We start from the raw sequence: 27466 nt of genomic DNA, 5'->3' as shown, positions 1-27466 counted from the left end.
TCCATCTATGAGTTCATCTAAGAAACGATTCATGGGAGAGAGATTGCATCTACATACCACTTGTAGATCGCGTGCGGCAGCGTTCAAGGGAACGGGGATGATGGAGTCGTACTCGCCGTGATTCAAATCACCGATGACCAAGTGCTGAACGGACAACACCTCCGCGTTCAACACACGTACGGAACGGACCATGTCTCCTCCTTCTTGATCCAGCAAGGGGGAAGGATATGTTGAGGAAGAAGGCTCCTGCAGCAGCACGACGGCGTGGTGTTGATGGAGAGGCAGTACTCCGACACGGCTTCGCCAAGCGCTAACAGAGGAGGAGAGGTGTTGGGGAGGGGAGGGGCTGCGCCTTGGATCAGGTGTTCAGCCCTCCCCTCGCCCCTCTATTTATAGGGGAAGGGGGCCGGCCCCCTCTAGATGAGATCTAGAGGGGGGGCGGCGGCCAGGGAGGGGGCTTGCCCCCCAAGCAAAGGGGGTGCGCCCCCTTTAGGGTCCCCCCCCCAACCCTAGGCGCATGGGCCGAAGGGGGGGGCGCCCAGCCCTCCAGGGGCTGGTTCCCTGCCCCATGCGGCCCATGGGGCCCTCCGAGAGGGGTGGCCCCTCCCGATGGACCCCCGGAACCCTTCCGGTGGCCCCGGTACAATACTGATATGCCCCCGAAACTTTCCGGTGTCCGCATGACAACTTCCCATATATAAATCTTTACCTCCGGACCCTTCCGGAACTCCTCATGACGTCCGGGATCTCATTCGGGACTCCGAACAACATTCGGTAATCACATACAAGTCTTCCTAATAACCCTAGCGTCACTGAACCTTAAGTGTGTAGACCCTACGGGTTCGGGAGGCATGCAGACATGACCGAGACGGCTCTTCGGTCAATAACCAACAGCAGGATCTGGATACCCATGTTGGCTCCCACATGCTCCTCGATGATGTCATCGGATGAACCACGATGTCGAGGATTCAATCAACCCCGTATACTATTCCCTTTGTCAATCGGTACGTTACTTGCCCGAGACTCGATCGTCGGTATCCCAATACCTTGTTCAGTCTCGTTACCGGCAAGTCACTTTACTCGTACCGTAATGCATGATCCCGTGACCAAACACTTGGTCACTTTGAGCTCATTATGATGATGCATTACCGAGTGGGCCCATAGATACCTCTCCGTTATACGGAGTGACAAATCCCAGTCTCGATCCGTGTCAACCCAACAGACACTTTCGGAGATACCTGTAGTGCACCTTTATAGTCACCCAGTCACGTTGTGACGTTTGGTACACCCAAAGCACTCCTACGGTATCCGGGAGTTACACGATCTCATGGTCTAAGGAAAAGATACTTGACATTGGGAAAGCTCTAGCAAAACGAACTACATGATCTTGTGCTATGCTTAGGATTGGGTCTTGTCCATCACGTCATTCTCCTAATGACGTAATCCCGTTGTCAATGATATCTAATGTCCATAGTCAGGAAACCATGACTATCTGTTGACCAACGAGCTAGTCAACTAGAGGCTTACTAGGGACGTATTGTGGTCTATGTATTTACACGTGTATTACGATTTCCGGATAATACAATTATAGCATGAATAAAAGACAGTTATCATGAACAAGGAAATATAATAATAATCCCTTTATTATTGCCTCTAGTGCATATTTCCAACAGAATATGCCCAAACCATCTCAGACGATGTTGGACAAGCTTCTCTTCAATTGGTGCTACCCCAACTCTATCTCGTATATCATCATTCCGGACTCGATCCTTCCTCGTGTGGCCACCCATCCATCTCAACATACACATCTCCGCCACACCTAACTGTTGAACATGTCGCCTTTTAGTCGGCCAACACTCAGCGCCATACAACATTGCGGGTCGAACCGCCGTCCTATAGAACTTGCCTTTTAGCTTTTGTGGCACTCTCTTGTCACAGAGAATGTAGGTAGCTTGGCGCCAATTCATCCATCCGGCTTTGATCCGATGGTTCACATCTTCATCAATACCCCCATCCTCCTGCAGCATTGACCCCAAATACCGAAAGTTGTCCTTCTGAGGTACCACCTGACCATCAAGGCTAACCTCCTCCTCCTCACACCTAGTAGTATTGAAACCGCACATCATGTACTCGGTTTGTGTCCTACTAAGCCTAAACCCGTTCGATTCCAAGGTTTGTCTCCATAACTCTAACTTCCTATTTACCCCCGCCCGACTATCGTTAACTAGCACCACATCATCCACAAAGAGCATACACCATGGGATATCTCCTTGTATATCCCTTGTGACCTCATCCATCACCAATGCAAAAAGATAAGGACTCAAAGCTGCCCCTGATGCAGTCCTATCTTAATCGGGAAGTCATCAGTGTCGACATCAATTGTTCGAACACTTGTCACAACATTATCATACATGTCCTTGATGAGGGTAGTGTACTTTGCTGGGACTTTGTATTTCTCCAAAGCCCACCACATGACATTCCGTGGTATCTTATCATAGGCCTTCTCCAAGTCAATGAATACCATATGCAAGTCCTTCTTTTGCTCCCTATATCTCTCCATAAGTTGTCGTACCAAGAAAATGGCTTCCATGGTCGACCACCCAGGCATGAAACCAAACTGGTTTTTGGTCACGCTTGTCATTCTACTTAAGCTGAGCTCAATGACTCTCTCCCATAGCTTCATTGTATGGCTCATCAGCTTAATTCCACAGTAATTAGTACAACTCTGAACACCCCCCTTGTTCTTGAAGATTGGTACTAATATACTCCGTCTCCATTATTCTGGCATCTTGTTTGCCCGAAAAATGAGGTTGAAAAGCTTGGTTAGCCATAGTATCGCTATGTCCCGGAGACCTTTCCACACCTCAATGGGGATACAATCCGGGCCCATCGCCTTGCCTCCCTTCATACTTTTTAAAGCCTCCTTGCATTCGCAAGGTGGCCTCAGAGGAGTTTAGAGTGTCCAGGGGAAGGAGAAGCGAAAATAAGGATACCTGGTGGTGGAATGATGATGTCTAGAAGGCGATTAAAGAGAAGAAAGATTGCTTTAGACGCCTATACCTGGATATGAGTGCACACAACATAGAGAAGTACAAGATGGCGAAGAAGGCCGCAAAGCGAGGTGTTGGTGAAGCAAGGGGTCGGGCGTATGAGGATCTCTACCAACGGATAGGCACGAAGAAAGGCAAAATGGACCTGTATTAGATGGCCAAGATCCGAGAGACGAAGACGAGGGATTTGGCCAAGTCAAATGCATCAAGTGTGCCCCGATGTAACTTAATGAAATTAAATAGGTTCAAGCCAACAATGAGAGTGCCATGCTTACTAAGATGTATCCTGCGGTGACCAACATAGTAAATTATTGTGGAAATTACCTTTGCAATTATGATGTGTTGCAAGAAGAAAAGGTGATTGAGGTTGTGCGTCTAGCATCGCCGGTGGGCGTGTGAAGATATGTTCGGTGAATCTACCTTTGGTGGATCCGCTCGGATCTGGTCGTAGTTCGTCTACGTTCCTGTGTCTTCAGGTTCGGGTCTATGCAACTCTTCATTGGTGGCAGTTGTTGCTCTGGTGTGCTGGTCCTATGGGGCCTTAGCACGACGACTTTCCGACAGTATACTACAACAAGGTTTGAATGGCTCCTGTGAGGGAGGTGCGATGACGGCGACGCGTCTTCAACTTGCTTTAGTGATTGTAGTCGTCGCTAGGTAGTCTATGAATCTAAATGTATTTTTTATTATTTCTAATTTTCGTTGTACTGACACGATTGAAGATGAATAGAATGAAAGTTTTTTTAAAAATAAGGGTATGAAAAAAAATAGTCGGTGATCATTTTTAAAATAAGGGTATGCACGGAACAGTAGGGAACAATAATGCGTGGACACGTATGATCGGGCCGTCACGTGGAGGCAGGGGCAGTAGGCTCGTTATCTCTCTCCTGCTGCCAGACATTGGCGCCAATAATAAGGCAATGCGACGAATAATAATAGTGTTCCGTGTACCGATGAATGTACAGAGTCGCGGTCGAGGGAGCTGTAGGCACGTGAAGGCAATTTGGCCGCCCTGATCAAGGGCATGACTTCCAATTGGAGGATGCACCACGTGGGGATATGCGCATGCCAAATCGGGATTGCTGTAAGCCAAATCTGTTCTTGCGCGACGTGACACAGCGAGTGGCTGCCAGCGTGTATGTCCAGTCCACGTATTGGCTGGTCACAGACATGCATATCATACATCAATATTAATATTATGCATATGTCCGGTCCACATCTAGCCTAATCAGACTGAGGAATATGGTAGTACTATGCATACTAGGGGCTGGGGCGCCATAAGGTGGCGCCTCTTCAAAGGAAGCTGGGGCGATGCCAGATTGGCAGCCGCACATTCCAGTTTTTTTTTCAATCTTGGTAACACATGAAAATGGCATGTTATAAAAAGTAGCACTATAAATTTTGAAAGAGCTAAATAAATGACACTCAAATACAATGAAATTAGGACATCTCCAATGTGGATCAGCAAAAGGATACAACCAACACGTTCAATCGAGCTTCGGCCGTTCAATGCAATGTATAAAAGAAAAAATAGGACACCGATCATAATGAAAACTAAAACCAAAGAAAAAATAGGACACCGATCAAGGTTGATGACCCCCGTGCCCGAGCCGCCAGCCTCATCGTTGTTGGCGGCCAGCACCAACCCGCGGAGCACGACAATATAACTACAACAGGAACAATGTCGATTCATAAAGCAGAGCAAGCCTAGTAGTTCCATAGATACTAATAGGTTTATATACTAGTAACATAGAAGGGCCAGTCTTAAAAGTTGGATCAACAGATTCTGATAATGGAAGTCTTACAAGGTGGATCATTTTTCTTAAATCAGCTGAGAGGAAAGAAGAATATGTCAGGCATGAGCAAATTATGAATAAAACCAGTCAATTTGAAGCAAATTATGATAGTTGTAGATTCTGATAAAAATTATTCCCATAGAGTAAGAACCTTTAGAGCATGCATTTCGGGGTGGATCAAAAGGATTTGAAGCAAATCGATGAACATTTTGACAATCTATCAAAAGGATAGATGGAAAGACAGTTATCCGACATGATCAATTTCAGTTGGAAGAACAGATAGATGGAACGAATATTCATGGAAGATGATAACTAACAAACAAGAAAAGGGTTAATTTCATGGGAACATAATAATTGTGGCCACACAATTATTACCCACCATGTTTTATCCAATAGGTTAACCAAAAGAGTATTTTGACAATGAACATAGGCAAAAAAAAATGGAAGTATGTGACTTTAGGAACTCAGAGAGTGATCCTAAAGGTAAGACATTGTTGCCGGTACTCCATACAAACCTCAAGTGACATGTATCTTCAGAAAATAAAATGGCTAGGAGCCTCATGGGCCACCAATATATTTAGTGAAGTGGCTTAGTTTAGTTGATACATCTGATTGAATTAGACATGAGGGACCAAGTGTCTGAAAAACATGAACAGAAACCAAATGAGTTCACAATGCTTGACAGTTCACGATAAAGCTTGTTCCAGCATGCATTGAATAATCATCTTGGAGGCAACTTTAAGATAATTAAACAACTTTTCTTGCCAAGTTAAATAAAATGAAGGGTTCTACCTTTGTTTACGAAATAGGGTTGCACTAAACTTCTAGTAGCAAATATGTCACATGATCACAAAGGGGCACAATATCAGCCAACAGAAAAATATGTATTTGTTGCAAATACAAACAATTCCAGGTTCACTTGTTGAAATTATATCTAAACAAAAGAAAATCATTTGAGCTAAGTGCATCACAAAATAAATAAAGTATCTACCGACATTTGCAGTACCGGTAATCACTCTGAAAATAAAGTAGCACAAAAGCTCACCGCAGATATGTTCATGATCTGGCCGTTTTCACATAAAAGCTACAATGGAATCTAGAGGGAGGGAACTAGAGGAGGAGAATGGAGAGAAACACGACCTGTGCCAGTTGTTGTGACATGGTACAGGTACATGTGGTGCTCAGAGTACGCTCAATATTGTACCATTTCATTATTTGCAAAAATCAATAACTAAGTTGTCATGAGAACAATATAAGCATGGAGAATTACACAGAAATGGGACATCAAGTAGTATTCGCAAGATACTGCTAATAGTATTATGGTCATGTGCACTGTTAGGTACTCAAGTCTAATACTCAAGCATCAACCACTTCTACTAAATGATTCAAATAAGCACACTAATTTCCCACGTCCAGTGGCTTAAGTAGAAATTGATATTTCTTAAATGCACGTCAAGTTAAACGGCTAATGTCGGGTCTAAATAAACCAAATTCTGAAATTTAGAACTTATTAGTTTATTAATTGATGAAGAAACTATTGCGATGATAGTTTCTCTTGCACCAGTAGCTCATCACACTGTGCATATATTATATTTTCCAAAACCTAACTATTCATTTTTTGATTTTGATCATTAGACTGCTACCGTGAAGCAACATCCCACAATGTTATATTAGAGAAAAGCAACCTACAATCTAAATCAGAAGGGATGAGAACATGACAACAAGTTTTCATATAGAGATCATAGAATACAAAAATGGCGACTTGCTATAAAAAGGCAATGATATAGCATAGAACCCAAACTGTAGCTAGATCTATGTGTACCTGATCAAGATCCCGTCCATGACAACTCTGTTCAATAATCAATTCTTGGAGATAGGAATACTGAATGTATACTTTTCTTCCCCTTGTATGGCAGGAGGATGGTGAATGTCAAATAATGGCATGAAAAACAAAATCACTAATAGTGATACTGTATTTTGTAAATTGATGGAAACATAAGAAGTAAAATAATGCAACTTTAAACTCTGGCAATCCAAATCACACATGACATTACTCCCTGCTATTATGGACAATCACACCACATAAAAAAATGATGCAAAAACAACTCTACATGCAGAAGATCGGTTTGCAAACCAAAAGGAAAATCTTACTCAGATGTACCTACATCAGGTAAGCACAAGATTGCCTTACACTATGTTGAGTCGTAGAGTAGTATTGGATCATGCTCAAGCCAAGTCCTCCATATGGACAAGGGCCTACAGTAACAGAAGCACAAAACCCAAATCATAACCACAAAAACTGCAAATACTAGTAGAACGCATGTGCATTGTTATGGGCTACAATGCATATAAATTAATCAAGCAAATGATTTTTTTAGGGTAATCAAGCAAATGATTGAGGTCATCTTCAAACTTCAATATAAGTTCGAACCTCATTTCTCCCGCATATGTCCGGGCATTTTCGGACATCAAATAAGCACCCAGTGGGCTCCACAAAATTCAACCGTCAGGTCAGTCCCGACTCCTGAAAATCTAACGCCTATGTGGGGAAGAAATATGTCTATCCGTACTATCCATCATGGTATCTCCAACACGTGTGCCCAACACAAAAACTCCATCCCAAGACACACCCTTCCCTTTTTGCCGGAAACTCCCCTTCCTGCTCGGTTTTCCTTCATAGCATGACATTTCTCGCTGGAGCCCTTTCCTTTAAAACTAGGTGACCCCACTTTACCTTCGCCCCGGTGCCCCCTCTCTTTCATACCATACTTCCCCATAGACCGCCAAGGTGGAGTTATCTGGCCACTTAAAGGAGATAAAAATATAATGCTACCTCAACATGCACTCAATAAAATAATGAATTACATGATCATAATGAAAAGTATTTGATGACTAAAAGCAACAAAAATGAGTCATCCCCATCAAATGCTTTAACAAAGTAGGCGGTAGAAACAAAAATAAGGCAAACTTCTTACTAGGTTGGCAACTTATCCAAGTATGTTTACATGGACCATCATAATGCAAGACAGATAAACTTAACATAAAAAACAACAATTATGAGAGATATTACGTACATGAACAAATGTATGACCCATGTTTAGTGTTGCTCAAAGACCACTTTCCTTCTTATCCCGACCAACAACTTCAACTTTGTTATCACATGATCTCTTTATAGCATAGGTCAGGGCACTTGGTTCTCCACAATCAGACAATTTGAATTAGGCATCACCGATGCATGTAAAAGAGTAATGGGAGAAAGCTATTCCATTATTTCGAAAAATAAAGGTCTGCTAGAACAACTCTCATAGCTAGCGTGAATAGTAGAAGAATGGAACGGTTATATGGCTCCATTAAAATCCACCCATGGGAACATGACAAAAAGTCAAATAATGGAGAGCTAAGAATGACATGTACATCAAATAACATTTATAAATTAGATGTGGAATATAATATGTTTTGTCGCTCTATTCTATCGAACTATTTAGTATGCCATCTCATCAAATTTAGAAATTCTCAAAACCTGAATTAAATCATGCTATTCGTATTACTACTATACTTAACAATCTGCCTATGATACTACTCAGATAGTAACCATTTGTGTACAGAAATGAGAAATATAACTCAGTGGAGGAGCTACAAACAAAAGGCTGGTCAGGCCAAGCTAAAGGACTAATATTTTTTCAAATTATGAATCATAATAAGTACTCATAATATATATTCTATTATAGTGGCCAGAATCAGTACTCGGTACATTTTGAAATTGGGTATGAATCAAGAAAATTACCTATGCAGATTGTAGCGATTCAAGGAAAATTGGAGAGAAGGAGCTGCGTTGCTTGCTTGCTTGCTTGCCACTGCTAGCTAGTTGCGGTTGCGCTTCACGGAACTGAAACGTCAAGCCAAGTTGTCGCATGACTCTATCTCCACGCGGTAAAACACGCAAAGGATATTGCACAAAGGATTAAGCATAAAGGTAAATTTCACCAAGGATTAAACGGAAAGGAGAATGTTGAGATTCTTTTCAGTCCACGAAGCACACCACAAAGGAAGCATTCCGCAGTTCATGAGCTACTTTGAACACAGATCCACGTGCTTATGGAGATATCATGGTTTTAATCACACAAGTGCACTGACCTGGTATACACCACATAGACATAACACATGCACCACATTCTTAGATTTCATAGAAGAAGAACAAAACTTACAGACAGGATGAGCTTTGGCTTGAGGCTAACATCAGCATGACTGAATAACAGGACGGTCATGGTGGCACAACGGCACGGTCCTCGCTGCCGGCGCGAGGTCCAAACCACCCATAATCGACAACCCCCAATGAGCCAACAGGACTACTCCTCTCCTCCATCTCCGGGCCTGTTTGGGGAGCCACTGCAGTTGGAGGAGAGCAGCCTGATACTTCACATCCATAATATTTAGAGACTAACGACTCTTGTGGTCCTCTTGTACCTCCTCTCCACCTTGTTCCTTATCTTGACCAGTTGGAGAGCTCCCTTCTCAAGCTAGTCCAAGTATAAGCAACCACCATATGACAGAACAAAAATTTCAACTAAGATGTATAGAATGAACTAATAGAGATTAAAGGAGTTGATCCATTTGTATGGAGTACTACATCAATTATTTCCTCTTAGCATTTTCAAGAACAAGCCTATACAATTATGTTTGTGAGGTGTAATCGAATATCTGAATTGGAGTGTACAGTCCATACATATAACTACTCAGCCTAGTTCAGTGTAAGAATTTTGTAGTTTCTACTCCATACATGTAACTAACCTGGTTTAGGGTAAGACTTTTCTGTAAAATGAATCTAGCAGCTACGTGAGAAGAAGAAGCAGCTTGGATGAGTTTGCACACAAAATACCTTTGTGATTTTCTCCGAGCATAGTGCTTAGTTGTAACTCCTTTAGTAGTATGCAAACCATACAGATATTTATTTACACAAATACCGAGATCATGAACAAAGCATGTCGGAACTCTGCTCCTAAAAATGTATGGCAACTCTCTTTTCCCCACATTCATTGCCGGATTCATGCAAACAAACATCCGGAAGCAAGGACTGTGTTCAATGTAATCAACATCACCGCTTTCAGCAAGGCACATAATTCCCTTCTCTCCATCTCCATCAATTTTCTGAAGAGTCTCTGGAGGTGAAACTTCAAAGGTTGATCTCATGAAGCAGAATCCAATGGCCATTTCTTAAACTTGAAACAAAAGCACCCTCTACAAACTAAAATGACATGCCAGTTGCTGAACCAAGTTAACTACAGGCAGCATTTAGCTTGGAAAACAGGAGTCCAATTCTAGCAAAGACCATTTTCTCTTCTGTGAACCCCATCAAGTAGCTTCTACGTCTCACAAAGCATATCTCGATAACCTGATTCCTCAGCGTCTAAAATATTGGGAGAAATATGTGTATTCTTCTAATCAAGAAAACCAAGTGAAATAATAAAGAAAGTGTCGGGGGTTTTCCAACCATAAAAACAACAATTAGTGCTAAAATTTGCACACTAAGAAAGTGCGAGAGTGAAAAAGAACGAATAATAAAGATTTAAATGAAGACCGTGGTCACAATTCTATAGGAAAATATGCTTACCCAAAGTATCACCTTGCTGAATCATGTTTCTTGATACAATAATAATAGCACCCCACAGCAAACTAGGAAATAGCCCTGCAGATGGTTTAGAAAACAAATTAGAACTATGTGCTTTACACATGGTCGACTTGCTATTAACAGTGTAGAAAAATGCATATATTGTATAAGAATGTCACTATATGTCTCAAGATGTTCAATACACAAATCAACTAGTCTTGTCTTATGGCATCATGTAGAACAAATTCTCATATATAATTGCTCAGTCATATATTAAGGTAGATATTTAGTTTTCAGGATAGTCCTTCAAGAAATTGCATGGGAGGGAAAATAGTTATCCTCTCTATTCACGATTCACCACAACAGCCAATATATCTGAATGCAGAGAATTGCATGGCAATACTGGGCATATCGTACATTGGCAAGTTATCAAATAAACTATAGTTTCCAAGTTAAACATCATCACTTTGGTATATGTGTGCCCAAAATGAAAGTCAATTTTTGAACACTAAAAATAATAATAAAAAACAATTAGTGTTCCACAGAAAATGGAGGTCATAATTGCAGGCATATTTGGTTGCCCTAGAGCAAGGAAATTTCTGCAGTTTGTAAGTATTTCTCAAATCTTACCAGAGTGTAATCATCAATGTTGAGCCTCCTTCGGTATCTGCTCCATGTATGTTCACAAGTAATTGAAATGTAGAGTTAGAAAATTCGATATAATATGGGATCCAAATGATCTTACTCCTCCTCCGGCAGCCTCGTGGAAACATCCCATCCCGTCCGCTCCTTTCACCACTACCATTGTAATCTGAGTCACCGCCACAGGGTTTAAACTGCCCTCGGCGTGCCAGAAGACCCGTCTGCAGCCGTATCAGGACCTCAAACCGCCTTGCGCCACGCCGGCAACAACATCGGTCGAAAAGAAACCCATCGATGTTATAAGCGTGGTGACCTGCCGCACAAACAAGACACATAATACTTTAGCAACAGAAGAGGAACAATAACATATTATTTGAAATTTTTCAGCACCATTTCATTTTCATGTGCAACACAAACAATTATAATGGACAATTCTAGGAGACATTATTTCTCATTGCAAAATTTGCAAACATCAAATTTTCTTGGGATTCATAACTACTTTTTAAAATCGATTCATTACATAGAATCTGCCTTACCTTTGTACTGTACTGAGCATTATAATACAAAACTGCATCAAGTAACTATGTACAGACTACATATGCATTGCATTGTTTGTACTAAGCACCGATTCAACAAGCTACACACAGTCGAGTGCGCAAATGAGGAGCAACACCTTGGGTGGCGACGGAGAGAAGCACAGGTCTCGCCGATCGTGTGCCTGTAGGGATGCCCATCAATGATCACCGTCGCGCCCACTAAAGCACCACCTCTGCCGTCCGTGCCAAATATGGAACCAACGTGAATTAGGAAACGGAAAGAACTATATTATCAACACACTGATGTGATATGGAAGGGGATGTGAACGAGATGGTCGGTTGGTAGCGTCGCCTCCATACGACAAGATAGTGGGCGCTTAGCCGATCCCTTGAAACAAGATGTAAGATGCAGTCAAATACATAGTTCACTTGAGGATCCAAGACAAATGATGTTAGAGCACATATTTCATTTCGGAATAACTTGGTTATTTCCTTTCATTCCAGAATAACTTGATCAATAATGTTGGCCAAACCAAAATGATGCTGGCCCACTCAAGTACATGGCAGTCTAAGCTAGCTAGACTAACGTTTTTCATGTATACATCGGCGCATCAAAACTTTATGGAGCATTGTGTCTATGTATCGCTCGAGAAGGCTGTACTCCTAGGAATAGAGATGGAGAAGAAACAATGGAACCATTTTTTCGTAGCCTTAGCGTTTCAAGGGATCGAGGAATTCTCAGAATCAAGGGATCGAGGGATGGTCCAAACCTTTCTATCAAGGGATAGAGGTCAGGCCGGCGCCTCAGATGTGACGGCGGCGGCGGGGCGCCGAGGAGTGCAGATGTTGGCCATGGCCTGGGGCGTTGATGAGATGGGGCGTCGGCCAGGGCAAGGAGATCGAGGGATGGTCCAAACCTTTCTTCCAAGAGATTGAGGTCGGGCCGGTGCCTCGGATGTGATGGCGGCGGCAGGGTGCCGAGGAGTTGCCGGCGTCGGCAAGGGATCAGGGCGCTGAGGAGACGGCGGCGTCGGCTAGGACAAGGAGATCGAAGAGAAGAAGAGGACGGCGGCAGGATAGCAAGAGATCCGGCAGGGTCTTCCCTGTGTGATCGGCGACGGTGGCGGTGTGTCGTCGAGGGGATCGATAGGAGAGGTGCGTATGCTTCTGTTGGAAGATCGCATGATGGCGGTGGCGTCTCCTCCTCGAGGGGATCGATAGGAGAGGTGTTTATGCGGGGTGTTTTTTTTGGGTACGAGTGTGGGCGTGGGTTGAGGGGGACGAAAAATAACCGGTCAAAAAAACCGAACGAAATTGATGGGACAAAAAAAACCATGGACGCAATCCTACCAACTGCTCCATTAGGAGTAGAGATACATCCACCTGAAATGTGTGTGCACAGATGAATCAAGAGGGCACCTGATTCTTGGCACGCAGCTCCGGCATCAACTGAAAATGGTCTAAATAAATCTGCAAATAGTGTAGATCGATATTTGAAATCAATCAATAGTGGAACCTATTCAACACCTAATAAGCATTTAGAAGAAACCATAAGCTGCACATTATACAGACTACAACACTTTTTTTTGTTTGAGAAAAATAGAAGAATCCGACGGCAACCCTCCACGAAGGCAATATATAATATGAAGAACTAAAACAGCGCCAAAATTTATAGACACAACTATGCTATTCCATTCTAACAAAATACACTCATTTCTGAAGAAAACTAAGAAATAGTAGAGGTAAAATTAAATAAGAAACGATCAACAACATATGTGAAAAGGTCCAACGTATTGTGTAATTCTGGTAGCTACTTTAGTATTGAACTATATGTTCTGGTTTTAGAGATGAATGCCAACTTCAATTCCATGGGATGATTCTCATTGCCAAGTCGGAGTATACAATATTGTCCAATGGATGTCCAAAATGCTAGTTTCAGTTCCATGACATAAAACAAAAATTATACAAGTCTAACAGGGCTTATGAGAAAATACAGTAATCAAACATAGAAATGCACAGCCTAGAAATATGTGAAAAGGTAGTACGAAAGTTTGCACTATATCATGATCTCACCGAAATCCTATGAATCAGTACAGAAGTTTTTCTTACGGACTTCCAAAATCCCAATACAACAACTTTTTAATATAATAAAATTCTTCTGTCACACAAGCAAGCTCCTCTTTATGCTAACTATAGGGTATCAGCAAGTCAGTACAATTTTAGAGGACTTGACTCATATCCAATGCAAAAAGATAAAAGTTTGGATCAGAGCCAAGCCGACCTTGGCCTTCCAAATCAGCCCATCCCACATCTGATAGAAGAGAATCAAGCAACAATGAGCGCATGAAAAAAAGTTATTAAGATCTCGAACATAACCTACTGCGTGCGCCATGGCGGATGAGAAGAGGGTGAGGCGGCTGGACAACGAAATAGCAGTGGCGCAACCAGTGCAGGCGGCGGCGATTAATAATGGACCGCAAGGAATGGCGCCGCTGCTCGTGGCGTCTGCAGCTTTCACCGTGTCTAGCTGTGCACATACTATTTCACACCCATTGTTGAAATCAATAGTTGTGTTCCTGCAAGCAAGGAACGAAAGAAGCTGCACTGGTTGAGGAATCTAACACTAATTAAATGACCAATTATATGGAGTATCGGCATTTAAAAACATAATGCGGATAATAGCCAAGTCATCCGAATGGATTGGAAGCATTATCAAAATTTTAAACCCTAAATGAAACTTCTAAAACTGCATGAGAATATCTTGTGGTCACATTGAATTGACAATCTGGACAAGATCTGCAAGGACATTTAGTGATTAGACATGTTTTTTTATCGATTTCCTTGGGAGATGATTAAAATAACTCTTGCTCTAGGTCTATGAGCGATAATACCATTGACTGGATTATGAGCCAAAGAACTGCGACGAAATATGGTCTGCTTCTCCTCAAGTGGCACCACACAATACTTGCAGTAGAGCTACGGTCTTTGCATCGTAAAATAAATACTGGACAACAGGTTTACTTTGATGCTTACATGTGGCTTTATAGAGATGCAATATTCATTATGTCATATATGATCAATTCAAGTTTTCTGTGTGATACTTTAAACATTTGTGCGGTTCACACATGCTTTCAATGGAAGTGCTAGCAGACAATGTATTTTGTAATTTTTGTGCCAAAGGGATAGAAGTGATATAGCTTTAAAATAAGCTATTGACTTATCTTCACATAGTATTTATTTCAATTGCATATTGTAGGTCCATGCAGTTTTATTGATGCCTTCATTTTATTTTTATTTTCTAACTTGACAGATAAAGTGGCTGTGAGCAAAATAAAATTAATGGTGCTGCAGAATATTACACTTGGAAACAATAGCCATGTGTAATTATTAAACCTGCCGATTAAGCTTTGCAGTGAAACGTGATTCAAGATTTTGATATTAGAGACCCATCTTCTATTAGTAAAACACAGAAACATAACTTATAGAACTTGCATGCAAATAATATATGGATTTAAATTTCGCTTACTTCATATTCATATACACCCTACGTGTAAACTGATATATCTGCTTTCTTATTTTTATTGGTCAGGCCAAAGATGCTAGGAAAAATAAGTAGATTATGTTGAAACTCCACAACTAGCTGCAGACAAGAGGTCTCAAGTAATCGTTAGTCTTTTAGTGTTTATCTCTAGCTGCCATAGGGTATTTGATTTCAGTAGTCTTCAAACATGCATATGTTGGTTTAGACTACTCCAGGCGTGAACATCAGCTGATTAGAATAGTACTTATGTTATTAACATAGTTCTGTGCCCCTTTTGAGTTTATGACAATATATCTATATAAGCACTGGCTACATTTCTTATATTTGCTAACTAAAGACTCCTTCAGAGACTTGACATTAATCCTCGAGAGACTACAAATTATGTCTTTGTACTCCATTTCATTTATGTTAGATTTTCTTTTGACGGATGGCACCACTGAATAAGGTAAGCACGTTAGAATAAGGTAGGGAGATGGTAATGCCTCTCTTTAGACTCTCAAGCTATCACACATCTTTTAGGAGGTTACAATAATTGAAACTGGAAATTGATATTTTTTCTTTAGTATGTTATAGGCAAGGACAGTAATGTTTCTAATGTTAATTTATATTTCACGGATTTAAGTCTTTTTATCTCAGTGCTCCTGCGCATATGAAATCATGTTTGTGCCTTGGATAGAATGGATATGCCCCAAGATTTCATGGGTAAGTGATCTTTTTGTGTTTTTAGCAATCTGTAGTGAATACTTCAAGGTCTGTGATGCAAATTCGTTCGACAGTGTATATTTATATTCTGGATCTTAATTTATGCTTCTTGGTGTTCATCTGATTTTCATCATACGAGAAGAAATCTAGAGAGTGTTCCTCAATTTGGGAAATTCAGATGTTATGTTTGGCTATTGTTTTTGAGCAAGTCTCATGACAGGATATCATTCCAGAATCATTAGTTGTTTGATTATGTAGATTAAGGTATGGCTTCCTTGCGCCACCATTTCCTAATGATCTGATTTTGGTTACTCTACTATTTCCCTATATCTTTTTAGTTTTTCAGGAGCCTAATGAGTACTGCAATTGTGATTGACAAAAAGATATCAAAAATTTATGTTTTCGACTTAACACCTGATTATATACTGTATGATATTATGATCCGTATCAGTAGGTTTGCTATTGTGCTTAGCATTCCACCTGTAGTTACCAATCTTTTATCAAAAGAAACAGGTGCAAGAACACGCTCCATCATATTAATTTCAGGTTTAAAAAATTAGATAAAAAAACATGACTCATTGTTGTGATAATTATATCATATGATTAAAATAGTACCATTACATATAATTACTTTACCGACTTACATTACATTGTTAATATGGACGGACGCAGCAAGCGCGCCTTCGACGATCTACACTAGTATAAAACAGGGCTTTGGTCCTTGCCAGATCAGAGCATTAGTCCCGATTCTGGTACAAATCAGGGCCAATGGATGCATCAGTCACAGTTTGAGGGGCCAGGGTTCATCTGACCGGTTCATCTGACCGCTTTGGTCCCGGTTCCAGACACGAACCGAGACTAAAGGGCCTCGCTCCTGGCGCAGCCCCTTTAGTCTTGGTTGGTGGCTGGAACTGGGACTAATGGTCAGTCTTCTGTCCCGGTTCTAGCCACCAACCGTGACTAAAGAGATGCCTATATATATGCTCGCCCCTGCCCGCTCACTCCTCTGTTTTTTGGTCGGCCGGCGTGTGGGAGGTGTGTTGCTCTCTGTTCTCACCTCCTATGCACATGAGGTGTTTCATGAAATGCCGGAGCCACACTTAAGCTTTCCCCACTCCAAGCTCGACCTTCAAGCTACATTTTCCTCAAGATTTGTCTCGGTTTGGTGGTGCACCAACTACACAAGTGTTCTAAAATGTTAGCAACTTCATCGTTTCATCTGTCACCGAGCTCATGTCAAATGCTCTAGAAGTAGAGTGGTTTGCGGTTTTTAGTTGAGGAGTGCATACGGAAGTTCTTTTGATTTAGATGCACAATTTGAGATGAAATTAACTTCTTAGAGTCTGCACATGTGTAGGGTGCCGTCCCCATCCCCGTCCTCACCGCCATCAATCGCCGGCGCCGATCTCGTCGGCGGCACCACCATGGTGAGCCTCTTATTCTTATATTCTTTTTAAAAGAAAAAATTCTTACTTGTATGATTTAGATAGATACTTGTATAATTCTCTTACTTTTATTATTGTTTGTTATTATATAGTGCCATGGTTTTAGTATCCGCCCCCGTCGGCCCTCGTCCGGTCTATGATTTATGGTATATTATCTTTTATTACTATTTGTTTCATTTAGTGTTTATGACAATTATGCCGACCAATGTGACATAGATGTTTTTATCTAGTAGAGGAATTAGGACCACGGTCCCCTCGTTATAGTCGAGTAGGCTCAGTGGTAGGCTGCCAAAGCTGCAGCGGCACAACCCTTGGCCCGCGCGCCACGCTTCTTAGCCCATGAACAGTTCCACCTCGCTGACGGTGCCTAGCCTACAAAAGTTCGTGCCTTTTTTCGGGTGAAATGCATTGGTGGTCATTGAACTTGTGTTGATAGCTCACTTTGGTCACCATACTCAAGAATATGATCAACTAGATGATTCCCCGCACGTTGCTGAGGGAATGGGTGTTTACAAACAAATACTGATGATTTGATAATTACAGTAGCAAAATATTTGATGATAAAGTCTATTCTTTGGCTGAACTGAAAATTTCTGAGTTCGGGGGAAAGAAAATAATCTACCACAATGACGAATCTTTAGACTGTACAAAAACAATTAACCATTCAACAAAGCAAATTACTTAAATGACCTCTCAATCTCCAAGATTTTAGTTTTAGGTGTAGATTGGCACACTTGGAATACTTTTAGGACCCGCGGTGAACGATATCAATCTTTTAGGACATACTTGACACACTTGGAATACTTTTAGGACCTCTGGTGTATTTTACCCTTGATATATTGGACCCATTACAACTGGTGATGGACAAATAGAGAACCATACATACCAGGTGATTATTTGTTAGAATAAGGTGGAAATGATCACCATGGAAGTAACAATAATAGGGAATGAATGGATCACTGGTAATGTAAAATAAAAATATATTTGGTGTTCCATAAATTTAAAAGAGAACTCTGCAATGCATATGGTAATGCATGATTGAAGTATTTCTTATGGGTGCAACTTAAATCTCCTTAGCCAACTATAGATTAAAAAGTGTCAGATTATCAAATATTATATGCATGATCACTTGCAGCAAGTGAAGCGGGTAATTAAATGGAGATAGAGATGTACAAACCTGACCAAAAGTTACAATGGATTATTGATGACCCACAGAAATCACTGAGAAACAACGTTGAAATAGGCATTGATGATAAAAAATGTTTTAGAAGATGATCCAAAGCAACATTATGCTGAATAATAAAACACGAGGTCCTAACATAATGTTTACGATGAGTAAAGTTTTCGAAAACAAAACAGATTTGTGTTTCTAAGGGGATACCTTGTCCTCGTCATGCATACTCTGTCATGATCAGCAGATAGATGCTAATTAATCCACGGGAGCTTCATGATCACAAATCAAGAGAAAATTGTGTATGCCAATGCCACTTAGACTTCACCTATTTCCTTGTGTACAGTCGCGTAACTTGTACTTTCATCTGTACCATCCAAATAAACATATCCACAGCTTGGTATCCCTTTTAGCTGGCTAGAAGAACCTTCAATTGAATGGTCTGGTTTGAAGTACCAGTAAGCCAGGAACTCTGTATCTGCCACAACCTTTTAGAAAGTCATGTTGATTATTTTTCAGTCAACCATCTCCTTTCTGTATGCTTTAGTTGAAATTTTCCATCAACGTATTTTACAATTCATTCTCTGGAACTGCTTTGCTTTATTAGTTTCACACAATTCAGCAAGGAATGTGATATAAAATACCCTAATCCTGTGCACACAGAAGTCAGGAACAAAAACTTAGCTTCAAAATATATCAAATTCACCACTAACTGAAATGCATCTGCGTGGAATCTCGAACAAAACTGGGAAACATCAGCTAGCATGGGAACTACCAAGCCTTGGTTCCACCTCAGATGAGCACATCCTCCTTGTGAAGGTACTCGACAGGTTACCACCAGTACGTTGATGCAGCCACCATTCAATCGTACGCCGATGGAGGACTTGGACACAGTATTTCCGGATAGGAAGCAGCCGCTTGGTGTCCAGCAACAGCTAGACATGATTAGAGACCGGCGGGCGCGTAGGTGGTGAATTTGTAAGCACGCACTTTGTCCTGTCCAGGGACTTGCACCGTAGTATTATATCGCACTGCACGCACACTGCATGCCACAACACGTACACAGCGATGTAGCAATCTTGACGGACGTTCGTCATTACGTCCGCATGTCCGGAGGGACCGGCCTCTCGGCAGCGACGCGCTCATGCGCCACTCTCGTCGCCAGTTGAACATACGTACGGACAATGGTATGCAGTGGACGCAAATGACCGATCTCTCAATCTCATGTCACATAGCGGAAACTTTTGGCTAGGTTTTTTTTATTCTTCCTTTATTTTTCTGATTCGTTTCTGATCGAACTTCTTGGTTTTTTATAGGTTTCTTATCAAACTTTTCGTTTAGTATTTGCTTTCCCTTTTCCTTTTGGGAGTACCTAGAACTCATCTAGATGAGATATAATTTGGTTTCATTCACTTTGAAAACAAGAACAAATACAACACACGTCAGCACACACGCATCTTATAGCATCACATCCAATGGCTATAAAAGGTGAATGAGACCAAATTATATCTCATCTAGATGAGTTCTAGCAAAATTGTTTCTTTTTTGCCTTTACACTATAAATGCGTCAACATATTTATAAATTCTAGAATTTTCAGAAGTCGTGAACCCTTTGAAATCCCTGAACATATTAACATTTTTTCAAATTAATGAACATTTTTTAAATCATGATTTATTTTCTAATTTGCCAACTTTTTCAAATCCATGAACATTTTTCAAATCAATCACACTTATTCCATATTCGTGACTAGTTTTTCAAATGTGTGAACTCTTTTTTCATATTCATGATATTTTTTAAAAAATCCACAAACTTTTTAAATCTGCAAACATTTTCAAATCCATGTATATTATGGAGTTCACGAACATTTTTTAAAACTTGATTTATTTTCAAATTCATGAACTGTTTAAAATTCACAAAGTGCTTTCATATTCATGTGTTTTTAAATTTGTGATCATTTTTAAAAGTTTCTAAATTTTCGAAGCAATTGAACATTTTTACAATTCATGATTTTCTTATCTAATGAAATTTCTCAAAATACAAAAAATCGGCGGGCAGTATTTTGCTAAACTAGCAGCACGACACAGCCGAAAAATGCCGGGAGTGACCGTTGTGACGCATGTCACCATCAGATGCCATCACAGCGCCATGAGATCTCTCACCTAAGCTGCATGTCGGTCCCGCCCTGATCTTGCTCGGTAAAACCTCGCAGGAGCCCCTCCACATCATCTTCAGGCATCCTCTATGTTGTACTCCCTCCGTTCCGATTTACTCGTCGTGGTTTTAGTTCAAATTTGAACTAAAAATCGGACCGGAGGGAGTATTTGTCAACCAAGACAGTCTCCCAACACATCGCAATTGTAATGCAGATATGAAGCATGGGAAAATACATGGAAAATAGCAGACACTCTGTTGTAGATCACGCCTTACTCTATAGAGGAAAAAGGTTAGACCGCGGCAGAAAACATTTTGTCACTATAGTAGATCACGCCTTACTCTATAGTACTTGCATGTTTTTGTTTTACATCAAAGGGCCACATGGTATATTCTTTGGCACTATATAGTAAATAGAGGTGTTCTCACAAGAGAAAAACCTCCCTGGTCCTCACCATTTCCTCTTTCACCAGTGACCTCCTCAAGGGACCTCTTTTTGGTCTCTGGTAAGATGAGCGTGAACACCAAGCCAATTATGTTGCAACCAACTAGCACGAAGAGAATAATTGGGAGACCTTTATTTGCATATAGGAACCAAAGCACACCAGTGATAGCACCACCCTTCCCACCAGCACCGGCTATGCCGTGGCATGTTGACCGCATACGTGCTGGGAAGATCTCTGCTGGAAGGATGAAAGTGGTTGTGTTGGGGCCGAAGTCAGTGAAGAACATTATTGCCGAGTAAATGACAATGAAGTAGATGTTCCCATAGTGAGAATCCCATATCGTTTTCGATAACACTTGCGGAATAGCAAGCCCGAGCATGAAGACACTCATCATAATGAATCCTACAATTTGCATCTTGATTCGACCAATTCTGTCCATGAACTTAATTGCAAAGAAGAAGCCCGGCAACGTGCCAATGACGGTAATGAGAGCTTGGGTTCTTGCTATCTTGTATGTTTGCTCAAGCGGGCTCATTGTGCTTGCGTCTTTGATGTATTGAACTTCGGTAAAGATGTTCTTCATGAACAGGTTGAGCAGGTAAAATGACATGTCAAGCATAAACCAACAGATCATGGTGCTAAGGAGGTGGAGGCCATGTCGATGGAGGAACTCCGTGGTGAAGAAACCAAACTCGTGCTCTCTGTTGAACACATTGGCCTCTTCTTTTTCAGCCACGATGTCAATGTGAAGGACCAAGGCCATGTCTGAAGAAGCTTTCTTGATGTCCTTAGCTATGAGTGCCGTAAAGCGTGTCGTCTCGGGCACCCTCATGCGCCAATAATAAGTCATGATAGCAGGGATGGCGCCTACCATCAGAATAATACGCCACACATAGTCAGCGTGCCAGTGAGGGTTATGGTCATATCCTGGTGCATGCCTGAATGACTGTGATACGATTATGGCAACTATTCCAGCAGCAAGATTTCCTAGACCCTGCAATTACAAGACAACAGACAAATAAAAATATAATCAAGGGATCATTTTTGCAAAATGGAGATTGATTGATTCACACAACCAAAAATTTAAACACAATCGTGTTGTATGGTTGCACCTGCATGGCGAATACAGCGGCAATGAATGCGCCACGAGTCTTCTTATTTGCGTACTCCGCCATGATTGTAGCAGAGTGGATAGTCGCCACCGATACCAAAGCCAAGCCAAAAACGAAAAAAACAGAGCGTGGTAATGACGCTCTTGCGTGAATGGTGGAAGGAGAGGCCGGAGGCGATGGAGCAGATGACCATGAGCTTCAGGGTGACACCATAGATGTGCCGCCGGCCCACCTTGTCGCCGAGCCATCCGAAGAAGAGCTGCCTGACCACCGTGCCGCACGGTGCAACACCGTTAACAAGCGCGGAGACGCCGACAGGGAGGACACCGTCCTCATAGTAGATGCGGCCGAGGAGGTCGGTGACGAGGGAGATGGAGAAGAGGTTGTAGGCGTCAGTGAAGAAGCCCATGCCAGCGATGGCGATGGCAGTGAAGTGGTACGTACACCTGCGTCGTGGCCACGTCGAGGGCATGGAGCACCTTGAGCTGCTTCCGTGCCATCAGTGCCTGTGTCGGCTGCCGCCATGGCATTTGCACTGCACCGAGGAAATGGTGAAAAAGTTGCAGGCACTGGCATGTTTGTTGATACTGATCCAAAGCTGTATATAAAAGCCACACTAATTTCTTATAGCCTCCACGCTTAGTTACTCTATGTGCGAGTGTATGAAGGAAACTTCAAGGAGCATATTGTTGTATCGCCATGTATATGACAAATGACCGTGCACTAAGCATGATCCAGTATCTTGGTATAGCCGTCCCCTGATTCGAAAAATGGTGAATCGGTTGTTACTACGTGTGATTTGCATGCGGAATATACGGTGGAACATATGATAGAGAGATGGAATATGGAGGTAGCTTCGTGGAATCTAACAATTCCTCCGGATATGTTGTACATTATCACAGCCGAATTAATGAATGAACAAAAGTTAAACACCATCGATCAAAGTAAACGCACGTGCTTCATGTACCATAGGCCCATAGCTGTATACCCTATATATCCAGACTATTTTATGATTAATTTCAAATTATTTTTCTTTTTTTGGAGAATAAGAGAAGCTCCTGGCCTATCTACACCGGTTAATATAAATCGCAACCATTTTTTATTGCAACATGTCAAGTCTTAAAAATGTGAATATAAAATAAAAGGTTCATCAAATAAGGATGTGACAACCGTAACTTGAATCGAATGCTACACCTATGCAGCTCAAATCATATTGCTAGACAGCCATCCAAATATATTGAACATAACCCGTGCTATCACCTCTAATAAACTGCATCTCTGAGATCCTAAAATTCTACACCTTCAGAAGCTAATATAAACTGCCGACTTCGTATATTTCCAATGCGTAGCCAAGAGGATAAACCTAAGGGAAATAGGAAACTCTTTTGTTGAGTTAGATTGATTCTTACTTAGAGTTTTTTTTATCCAGGTATACTTTAATATCAGTTATTTTTCTCGGTTACCAGATCCATTTCTCTAATCTTGCATTGCATTACTCTACCCTCCCCCCCCCCCTCGTTGGTCGTTGGTCCCTAACATCCCCAAGTTTACTCAGATACGGCCTCACAGTGACTTCCCAATCGACCAAATAATACTGAAACACATGATGAAGAAAGAGGCCAACTAGGCAACTACCATTTATGATCTATAGATTTTAAATTGAAAAAGTGAGTTGTAAACAAATTTATAAAATCTCATATTTACACAAATATTTCATACGAAATAATTTTGAAATCTGTTTCATGCGCTATGACTTTTTTATATAGGTGACATAAAATATCCACATATGTTAATAAATAGGTTCATGTGACTTCTACATTTTTTAAACTAATAAAAACTTTTTCTTATGTATTTTATTAAATATTCCATCATCTATGAAAAAATATGTATATCATATGAAACATGCATGAATATAAAAAAAATTATAACTCAACTTGAAAATTTTGTTTCAATAGATAAAACACTTAGTAATCAAATTCTGCATTCTCCACTTAGAAAACAGTTCTAGTTCCATGAATTATGTTTGTGTATTTTCAAATTCTCCATGTAACCAGATGCAAATGTTTAACAAAAAGAATGTAAAGAAACATCCAAAATTATCATCTAAATAATTTATATGGATTGGTGAATACAAAAAATATTAAATTATTGTTATTACGAACTCAATAAGAAACTGCAATAGGAAAAAGAGCAAACACAAAATAAACTGAAATGGATTAAGAGAGATGAAAAACGAAAGTAACATAAATAGGAATATATACATAAAGGAAAGAAAAGAAGTTAAAAACGGAAATGGAATAGGAGCATACTGGACGGGCACAATAGGAGGAAGGACATTTCACAAAGATTCTTTCGATATTGCAATGAAGCGGATGCTAGGAATCAATAGCACCAAGGCCAAATCGGCTCATATGCCATTCAAAATAAACTCACAAATACTAATGGCATATCCAATGCCAACCATCAAGATATCCACAACCGTCCGGACCGGACGGTCCGGACGTGTTTCGCCATCCGACCCGGTCCTGCATTGGTCCGTTCGGCGGTCAGAATGCACCTTATCCCACAAACCGGAGACAAAGGTGGGGCATGGAGGTTTGCGGGTTTCCAGACCGCTACCATGTCTGTGTCTGACTAAGATGGCCCACCAAAAAACCATCTCACTCGCCCGCATGCGTTCCCGCTTGTAGCAGGTGCCCAAATTCATGCCGCTCTAAAGTAGATGGCATTGAAGTGGCTCACCAGTGGAGGGCACCGTCTACACCGCGTCCCCGGTCTCCATGCCTGTTCAATGCAGGAGAGAAGTTTACTAGATGGGACGGGATATGTATATCTACCATGCTCATTCAATGCCCAGCTCTTCGTCTGCCGCTATTAAATAGGCTCGTCAGCCAACAGACCAACTCTGGCACCCATGCATTGAAGCACCAGGACTCTTGGCTTCACTGGCATCCACTATTTAAAGACGGCCACACCCTGCGACGAGCACTTATCCGCTCCACATCTTCCTTCCATGCACCACATCCGCCATGACCGCGAGCGGGAACGCTCTATGGGAGAGCCTCTCAACAGAGATGAAGCATGAGGTGGCTGCCCATGCGTTCGCCTGGAAGAGCCGCCATACGAGGCGGATAGAGGCCGGCATGCCGGCCAACTCTTCTAAGGTCTTCAATGTTGACCCATGATGGATACTGGCTCTGACGACGATTGCGCCGGATCCCGCGCCAATGCATGTGTGGCTTGACGATGGAATAGGCATAGGCGCACTTTAACACCTCCATGGCTGAGGATGAGCCCACGCCTGTGCCTATGTTGCTGTTATGGCAAGCACAGGAGGAGCAGCGGTACAACCTGATACTCCTCGAGCAGCACCTGCCGACGGAGGGCCAGATCTACAACGAGAGAACGAGGAAGCCGTGGCGGCCATGGCCGCGGCGAACAACAACTTCATGGCCGAGGCGCTCTACGAGGCCACCCGCGCTCAAGCAGCCACTCGCAACGCACAGGCTGCATAGCTCAACGCGGAGGCAGAGCTAGCTGCGCAAGCGAGTGCAGACGAGAACGCCGCCAGCAGTGTGTCCTATGCGCCCCCAAACAGTGTTTTGCCACGCCGATGGGACAATGACGGTGTCGGCCCCTTCATTTCCATCGTGGACCTCACGCCCACCGGCGACGGATAGGTGCGGACTCCACCGAGGGTGAGTACGGCATGGGAGGTGACAGGGCCTTGTGTCACAAGTGGGCCAGTCCGTCTCTCATGTTCTACTCTTCCTCGCTGACGATATAACATACGCATGGCACTCTTGGGCGTCCTTGGTCCTTCAAGGTATGCCTTGACTCGACCATCTACCTCCTGCTCCGGCACTGGCGACTTCATTACTCCGGCGAGAGGCAGCGCCTTTGTCAATAGAAACACTGTCTTTTAACTTCAAAACTACTACTCCCTCTATTAGTATTAAACTCCAAAAAGGTCGTATATTTAGGAAGCTTCTAGCTCAATGCACACTAGTTTCCAACTTCACTGGGCTGCACTACCGTACAACAGGAGGTGTTCTCGGTTGCAGCTGGTCTCCGTGGTCCGCAGTCACCATCGCTTGCAAGTTGCAGTCAACTACATAGGTAATATCAGTCTAACGGAACCGGAATCTGCATCAGATTCCAGAGGATATACCCTAAAGACGCGTGTGACCTCAAACATGTCGCGTCAGTGTGTTACACACCCTCTAATATATTCCCGAGTTGCACCAATCATTTCATCCATGGATGAACAGAAAAATAATAATTATTACTAGTTGGTTCCTGCCGTCCAAGCTAGATTTCGTGGTTCGTACGTACGAAGTTCGTCCGGCCGCAGATTCCTGCCAACTCCGTCGCTCACATATATAATGATCAAGTACGTAATTTTCAGTAGATTCACTCGTTAAATAGTACTGGAGGATACCCCGCACATTGTTACGGGAATTGATTGATGAAATTTTTGGTCCCAGCATGCGAACTAAAATTAAAAATACATACGACTTATTATATTTTATTATGTATAGTCGTAAAATATTTATTGAATATAAGTAGAATAATTCAATGGAAAACATTTTCCCATGTATGGTTGAATGTTGTGGTGGTTTTTTTCACATGCAAGATTGCATGTTGAGGTGGGCTTTATCTCATTTATAATTATATGATGCGGTGACATGCTTGCGTGTTGAGATAAATGAGTTAGTGAGGATGACCTTCTTAGGTATATAGAATTCCAGCGACATTTTTTTACCCACAATGTCAACAATACATTCACCATTAGTCTTTCAGTTCCATGAGTTCTTTTAGATTTTCAGTTTCATGAGTTTGCATCAGATAGCGCATGGAGATTTCGGCCGTTTCTCAAATATTTATTCCTCTAAACCTTGTGGCCATCTGGACGATGCAGCTACACATCCAACATGGTCTCGGATCTTGCAGTTAACCTTATGCTAGTGTCTTGGTGCACAATCGTATTCTAACATCTTGGCAACGCATGCAGGGCAACATATGTCCCTTAGGAAACAACCATGAACTGTCTTAGGAAAATAAACTAAGTAGTAAGACCATGAACTGTCTTAGGAAAACAAACTAATTATCAGTAGCACCAGAACACTAATAATTGAACTAAACCTTAACTGCGTGAATGCAACGTACCTTTTCATGTGGGACTGGGCCATTGTATATAGTAGCAGGTATCTACCGGGAAGAATATCACTGCAACAACACCGAACGGCAGGAGAGTAGCAAGGAACC

The 27466-nt window shown here is 41.9% G+C and overlaps 1 pseudogene; it reads right to left on the bottom strand.

The window, feature by feature from the left end:
* Positions 1–21042: 21042 nt before the first annotated feature.
* LOC119366936 lies at positions 21043–22728 on the bottom strand (annotated as a pseudogene).
* Positions 22729–27466: the final 4738 nt, after the last annotated feature.

This window comes from Triticum dicoccoides, chromosome 2B (genome assembly GCF_002162155.2).
Source record: "Triticum dicoccoides isolate Atlit2015 ecotype Zavitan chromosome 2B, WEW_v2.0, whole genome shotgun sequence".
NCBI classification, from domain to species: domain Eukaryota; kingdom Viridiplantae; phylum Streptophyta; class Magnoliopsida; order Poales; family Poaceae; genus Triticum; species Triticum dicoccoides.
The sequence above is the reverse complement of the archived record's forward strand: the minus strand, read 5'-3'. Positions and strand labels throughout refer to the sequence as shown.